Source organism: Aplysia californica, unplaced genomic scaffold, assembly GCF_000002075.1.
Source record: "Aplysia californica isolate F4 #8 unplaced genomic scaffold, AplCal3.0 scaffold00109, whole genome shotgun sequence".
Classification (NCBI taxonomy): domain Eukaryota; kingdom Metazoa; phylum Mollusca; class Gastropoda; order Aplysiida; family Aplysiidae; genus Aplysia; species Aplysia californica.
The window spans coordinates 901978-910049 of record NW_004797379.1 but is presented as its reverse complement, the minus strand read 5'-3'; the positions used below and the strand labels follow the sequence as shown (position 1 = coordinate 910049).

Here is an 8072-nt window from a genome sequence, read left to right as displayed (position 1 = left end):
TCTTTCTACATCTCTCTCTCTCTCTCTCTCTCTCTCTCTCTCTCTCTCTCTCTCTCTCTCTCTCTCTCTCTCTTTCTCTCTCTTTCTTTTTCTTCTTCTTCTCTCTCTCCCTCCCTGTCTCTCTCCTTCTCTCTCTCTCGCTCTCGCTCTCTCTCTCTCTCTCTCTCTCTCTCCCTTGCCTCTTTAGATCCGTGACTTGATACAAGCGCTAAACCAAAGACACGCAGAGGAAATTCCTTCGAGCACGCGCATACGAGGGTGAGCGCCAAGGAAATCGCGAGTGAGTGTGTGTGCGCGCGTGCGGTGGGTGGATGGTATCACCGATGACTGGGGCGATAGAGCTGGTGCTGGGTGACTTGACTCGCCGCGACAGAACGAGCGACCGCTTTTGGCGTCTAGGGTGAGTGTGAGGGATGCACGGTCGGTCCCCGATCGCGATATGGAGAAGCAGTCGCGCAGTTAGTTACTAGAGGGTTGTTATTCTGTACTGCAACAAACTTTTCTCTATTGGCTATCTCGGACGCTGGGCTTCCGAGTCGTGCAGAGTACGTTAAGGCAGTCTTCCTACCTACTTTGTGCTGTCGTCAATTACTGCTGTTTAGCATTGGATATTTCCATTTTATATACTATGTCAAAATGGTGTTATTATCTTCAAAACAGTTTAGCTACCCTTGTCGACTGAAAGTGTCAGTTCATAGGAATATCGATCTGAAATTGGAACAAGCTTTATGATAACAGTAGTGCGAAGTGCTGTCGCAGCATAAAACTATGCTGTTAGTTGTTGTAGTATTTTTTAATTATCGTCAACTTGTTTTGAAAAAGCTAATTTGAACCTCTTTGAGAATGCACGATTTGAAATGAATAAAGTGACAATCTTATGTCTCATGAACCTGTTAGGTATTTGAAATTATTTTTGTGACGAAAGATAATACTGTTAATTTTTTCTAGTGATTTATTTGTTCAGTTGATAGTCTAAACCCGATGCGTCTCTTACGCTAAAACATTAATTATCAGTTCAGAATGTCAAAAGAATCCAGAGAAAATAGATATGTGAATATCATCTGTAATTGGGAAAACCACTAGGTGTAAATCGCTGGCTTAGAATCACTAAACTCTATCTGGACGTTTCTAACCGTTTGGAGTTAGTAAAAGCATGAGGTCATAAACTCTATCAAATTCTCTCGATTATTCGGAGTCGTTAACAAGCAGATATAACTTTGTAATTCTGAGGTAGCGTCTTGGTATAATTGCCTATTTGATAGAAATTAAACGTTTCTCCAAAATTGACACACCTACAGGTTCAGATTAAGCCAGCTTAGTCGAGCTGTCAGTACTGTCAGTACTCAGGACCGCCACGACTGCCAATGTGTGTCTGTGATATACTGAATATGCTCTTTGCCTAGCACATAACAGAAACAAGTCTCCATCGTTATGCTACTGCGTTACATCTCACTCAGCCCCGTTTGACTCTCGGAGGAAGAGTCTGGGTAGCCTGCTTCCCAGTTGATTTATAATGGGTTATTTCTGACGTTAAACATTTATACTGATGTAATACTATCAGATTTGACAGTTGCTTCGTCAGACGCAATATTATCTTTAAGAATCATTTCTGTGTCTTTATTTGAGCACGTAACCGCAAAAAGTACGTTTGAGTTCGTCTTGCTTGCTGCCATAAACCATTATTAACTTAATATTGCGGAGATTTGTTTTCTTCCCGCTGCTTCGTTTCGGATTACATTTTTCACAGTTTTTAGTAAACTCATTTTGCTCCAGTTTTCTCCCATAAAGTTGTCGACAGTTTCCTTTGTCATTCAATATCGTTAAAACATGATGTATCAGCAATACCTCCTGCCGTCTGCAGTGTTTAATACCGCATTGTTTAAATCAAACACTGGCTGGAACAACATTAGCTGCTCATTGGAGCACACTGTCATCTTTTATAAACACCCCGCCAGGTGGTGCTGACGTATTAAAACATGTCTATAAATCATGGATTCTTTAAAAGGTTTCATCACATCATAGCGGCCCTGGATAACACAAAAAATGCAATTATAAAGAAAGAAGAACGTAATCCCCACCGTGCCCAGGAGAGTGTGATCAGGAATGACAAATGACAATATCATTCGGCCAGAAATGAAATCTCATGCACATACGATAAGCACAATCTATCAAATATTTGAACAACATTCAGCAAGGACTCTTGCATTCTGCTGGTTTCGTCCACTCTCTTCAAACACAGAAACTGTATTAATCTTTGTCAAGACATCTATAATAACAGAAGCCGTTCTAATCTATTTTACGACATTATAATAACTGAGTCTGTTTCTATCTATTTCAAGATGTCTATAGATATTTGTTTTCTCAGTTCCAAAGGCGATCGTTATCATTAACCACAATTTTTTTTAAATTTCTCTGTAGTTTAATTTTTGTCTTGACAAATTCGACCGCTTTGTCAAAAGCCCTGCAATTCAGATATCGGGTTCTAGCTGATTAACGGTAATCTTTCACAAGGGCTAAATTGGGATGAAATAGATAACATAGGAAAAGTAAAAGTAGCAGAAAATACTATGGGACATCCAAGCAACCACAAACTTTTCTTAATTCCAAATATTTGAGATGTGCTTCTTATTTCAAACCGGGAGAATAATTAGGAACATTCGCTGCCAAATCTTCGAGAAGAGATTACATTAAAGGCGCAAACAGAAATAGATTTGGTCGTAGGCGTAAATCATGGTACCAACCAAATGTTTGTCTTGTCTACAGTCAAGTCAGCCAACAGTTGAGCGTGAATCTACATCCTGCAAGGCCAATATAAGGCCATATAATATACGGATTGTCTGCTTTGGACGATAAACCTCCGCTCACGTTGAGCGAACACATCTGAAAGCACCTTGTGTTGAGAAAAAAGCAAACTGTGAGAATTGCGATCGTGTACATTGATCTATACCATCGGACTACCTGTGAATGATTCTTCTGCACCCTGTGACTCAACTGTTTCAAGTGTTGTTTTTCTGAATTTTAAGACCAACTTGATATTTCTCATCTGTTGCACTACTCGGGATATACTGACATTTAAGATACAGACATTGTGGAGACATTCTTCTTGGCACGTGTTGAGTTGCAGGTAAGATAAATCAACGTATCTGTTCTTCGTTCAGTGCAAAGGCAGAATAAGTTGACCTTGTGATAAAGTTCACTTTCACGTTTCTTTTTCTCTCCTAATGTTTCCTTGCACTGAAGGGAGTACTGGTTTTTGTGTGTCCTGTCCTGAACAATGCATTCGTTTTTGGAATTATTTTCATAAAACATGTGTATTTTTTTCGGTATTGCTGCCACAGAAATAAAAAAGAAAAGAAAGTAAAAAAGGAAATAATATTAACGTTACCAGTTTCATTATAATATTATACTGACCAACAATATTACACCTGAACATTGTGTTGACCAACACCTCAAACGGTGACTGTAGTGTAGTGGATGGGCGCTTTACTGTCGCACACAGGAGACCCAAGTTCAATTTCCGATTGGTGAGGGAGAATTTATCGAGTGTATATCGGTCTTTCTGCAGGGATATATGTTCGCTCTGACAAGCAGGATCAAGGGCTCGCCTCCAATTGTTCAAAATTGTCTTTATGGGGACGTAGCAAACACCTGCGTTTACTTTTTCTCTGTAAAAAATAAGCTGACACGGTGATAAGTTCACCTTAGCGTTCTTTTTTTTCTCATAATCTTTCTTTGCACTGAAAGGAGTTTGAGTTTTTGGGTCTCCTGCCATAACAACGCATTCGTGTTTGCGATCATTTTTATCACACGAGTGTATTTCTTCCACGTAAATAGTTATGAGGAACGATTTTCCATATTTCTTAAAGAAAGTTCTAAGAGTAATATTATGATGTGTTTTCTCTCGGGCTATTTCAAGTGAAAAAAAAACTTTCTTCCTGAATATTTATATACAACGTGAGAGAACCCAGGGAGATCGGAAGTCATGCAAAAATTGACGCCTGTTGTTCTATTTTCTGTAAAAGAGCACTTAAGATCAATTGTGAAAATGGCCCTGGGTAACGCATGTGAAAAACAGAAAATGTGGTCAGGAATGTCTTGCCAATTCCGAGGAAATGGCGCCAATTTATTGCACTCAAAAAGACGTCAGAGGGCAAAAAAGCTGTACAAATCCAAGCATTGTTTGCAATGTTCCCGTACGACAGCTATTCAAAGGGAGCATAAAAGAAGGAGGGGTGAACTACAACGGAATATGTGGGAGAAAGAGAAAGTCGAAGTAAGTGTGAAAGAGAGATAGGGGGGGGGGGGGGTGGGAAGAAGAAAAAAATTTTTAAAAATAAAATCAGAGAATTAAAAAGAGAGAAGCACTAAGAGAGAGTAAGATAAGGAAAAAGACCAAAAGAGACATAGTGGCAATAGCAATAAGAAAGGAAAGAAAGGAAGAAAGGGAAGAAGATTAACATTATCAGTTACATTATATTATAATACTAACCAGAGAAATTTTGTTGACCAAAACCTCAAACGAAACTTAATTAAATATGTGTGGCTCAACACTTTTGATGTTCATTTAAATATACATTTGTGTGTGGATTTTTTTACTGGAATCGCTAGATTAAAAGCATAAACAAGATGTAAATTTGCAGTTTTCAAGTGCTCAAGCTTTGGAAGCTATCCAACTTTGGCAGCCATGTTCTCACTATTCTTTCCCTGACACCCTGCCACGCCCACCCCCTCCAACCGCGAATATCTCTACAATGTAATTCTATTCTAGACAGATGGTTATTTTTTTCATCAGAAGCAAGACAAAAGAACAAACTTTGAGTTCAATATTTCCACATGCCCAAAAATTGAGGAATAACTGATTTCATCGCGTCGATACACAATACCTGACGTTGACACAATAAATGACATGACATCGACACCTTGCCTGAAATTGACACATAAAATGACATCGGCACACCATAACATGACATGTGTAGTCCACATGTGCTCTCCCTCCTGTCATGCCAACTGTCTACGGTTTTTAGGGTTTGCATGTCTGATCTGATCTTGACAGCAGACGCTCTGGGAGTCGTCTTTTGCAGTGACCAGCTTCCCAGAACTTAATTTTTATCAAGCATTTACTAATTTGCTACGTCGTAGCTTGAAAGGAGTTTCTGTTCCAAATATGACCTCGTAATGCCAAGACGAGCTAAGCTCGTTAATTATTTAGAGTGATTAATTGTAGATGTTTTACGAATTAAGTCCCCTTTGACATAATTTAGGACGGTGCGTGTTAACTTTTGTATAATTTACCGAAGCATGACACAACACCTATCACTACCCGGGTGCTCCCCAACACCCACCTAAATTACCTCCATCATGCTAGTGGGCGGTACAACTCAGTCTGACAGGCATTGATTTAAGCTCGTATTTCGAAGGTCCGACCAGCAGGTCCAAAAGTCAGCCTCCAAATTGTTCTAAATTATGTCGATGGGGATGTAACAAACACCCGCATTTACATTTTCTCCATAAAAAATGAGTGTAAATGTACAGATTTAACGCCACTAACAGCACTATTACGTAATTTAAGAGGCGGGACCTCCAAGTTTCACGTCCGTTTCCGATAGGACCTACTCAATTGGGCTGAGAACCATGAACACTCTTCAAAAGACCCCAGTTCAAGAACATTCAGTTAAAACTCGAACCAGGGCCATCCATAGTCCAGCAGAATACCAACATTGTACTAACTATACAGGGCGCCCCTCTCTTCTGTCTTCGCTGACGAAGTGCTGTAGTATAGGTCAATAACCGAGCCAACAGCTGGAGCAAAATTCAGATATCAGATTTATAAATTGCCTACTTAATGTATTCCCTGTCAACGCTACCGTTGTGCTCTTGGTGGAATTTTCCCAACAGTTAAAGGGATGTATTTGTCCCATTCTGTCACTCAAGGACTATAAAAATGCTTGTGACTATGAATCTAATATTTAGCCCCCCTCTTTATTCACCTCTTAGACCCCCCCCCCCCAACTCACAAACAAAATGTGCACGGTCACACACACACACACGCACACACACACACACACACACACACACACACACACACACACACACACATACACACACATAAATACACACACAAACAAATACACATACACACTCGCAATGAGATCGCCCATCTCGAGATACAGAGAGCTCAACTCTCACATGAGAGAAGAAGAGAAGAAAAAGAATGATTCTCTTTGTCTTGCTTCTTTTGTAAATAAATTACACAATTTCAGCAGATGCGTGTTATTCATTGTCCCATTTAATCCAATCAGGGGAAAAACACAGTCACGACTTCCTTCTTTGGTTCATATTAGCACCTTGTGAGCTTCAGAAAAGTGTGTGTGTGTGTGTGTGTGTGTGTGTGTGTGTGTGTGTGTGTGTGTGTGTGTGTGTGTGTGTGTGTGTGTGTGTGTGTGTGTGTGTGTTGGGGGGGGAGGTTGTTTTCGTTGTTGTTTTATGTGAGGAAGGGGGGGTGTGATTGATACGTTTCTGTTGTTGTTATTGGTTGTTTGGGGGGGGTGGGGTTTGGTATTTTGGCTTCTTTTTTTTTAGGTGGGTGCAATTTTACTGTATCTGTGTCGCCACCATTACTACACAGCCGTGTGTAGCGAAAATGAAGGATATTCATAATGATAGTTGCAATGGTAGTAGCAGTATAAATTAGTAGTAGTAGTAGTAGTAGTAGTAGTAGTAGTAGTAGTAGTAGTAGTAGTAGTGCCATTATTAATGCTATTATCATGTATATCCAGGCTCTATAGCAAGCGCGATGTGCTTTACGACTATTGTTACCATATAACAAACTAGATTCTAGAGCTTTGAACAAACGATGAGGATGGCATGTTTAGCTGTCGACAACAGTCCTTTGACTGCCTATCAAAACTCTTTGCTGCCTATCTAATATACAGCTTGCGACGTACATGAATATGATCCCTGTAAACCCCGACCTTAACTTAAGTCATGGAAAATTAAGGCTGTTTATCGATTTGCTATTAATTATGTTCCATATCGTTCTTAAGCCGTGCTTATTTACAGAACAGAAAAAAACAATAGCTGAGGCATTGTCGAGGGAATGGTTCAATAAATGCTCTTGGTTTGGGATTTTCATGTAGAAGATTCTACTCCCTTCTCAAAACAATTTAAATCAACTGGGAAAGGAAATTAATGCCTCAAGTTTTGGATTTCTTTATGTAGAATTTTTACGCCCTTATCAACACAATTTAGATCAGTTAGGGGGATGAACTTCGACCTTGCCTGTCATGGCCAACACAGAATGAAAGAGCTACAACGCATCAGCAGACAGACCGAGGTACGCCATAAAAATTTCCCCCAACCCGGATCGATCTATCGTCTTCTGCGTGGCAACATCGCAGCACGTAACTACTACACCACAGAATCTGCTGCTAAATGCTGGGTAAAATCAAGCCAAAACCCTTGTGATCTTGTTCCTGTAGCAATAGCAGCAGCAAATCCTCGTAAGTAGTAAATCGGTGAGTGTGTGTGTGGGGGGGAGGGGTATAGCAGTAACAGAAGAGATAAACGTAGAAACAGAAACAATAGCAGACTAGCAGCATCCGCATGGCAGATACAACAGGTAAAGCTTCCACAGGTAAACCTTCCGTAAATTTACCTGTCTCAGCAGAGGTGTAACAGGCATCGGTACCAGGTCCAGCTATTTCGTTAGCTCTACACTCTTCTTCTTCAATTGCCAGATCGGAAACAGATACTAGCGAGCTTGGTTCGCCGCCCGTTTCTCCGCTCGGCTACCCTGAGAAAACTCTCGTTGTAGTACCCAGTAGTAGTAATAATAATATTGGAAGTATAGTAGCTCCAACCAAACCAGAAGTAACACGCCGAATGACTCCAACCAACAGAGCTAGTGATGTGGAGAAAGTGTGCAAACAACGAACAACTTAACTCTTTCGCTGCTGAGACAAAATCCGTCGGCAAAATGACGAGAGGCCCCTTTTTAAAGAGAAAAATAAATAGCAGCTTCGAACAAAAAGCTTGCGCTTCCTGCAACTAAGCCCCTCCCCACCCCACCCCCA

At 40.4% G+C, this 8072-nt stretch overlaps 1 long non-coding RNA gene across 2 annotated transcripts in view; it reads left to right on the top strand.

Annotated features, from left to right (window-relative positions):
* Window positions 1-260: 260 nt before the first annotated feature.
* The window catches only part of LOC101860247, an 87692-nt gene continuing 79880 nt past the window's right edge, over window positions 261-8072 (top strand). Inside the window, exons 1-2 of one of the 2 annotated variants that reach the window (XR_004858414.1) lie at window positions 261-400; window positions 2764-3124. This is a non-coding gene — a long non-coding RNA (uncharacterized LOC101860247). The other variant, XR_004858413.1, reaches the window with a different exon arrangement.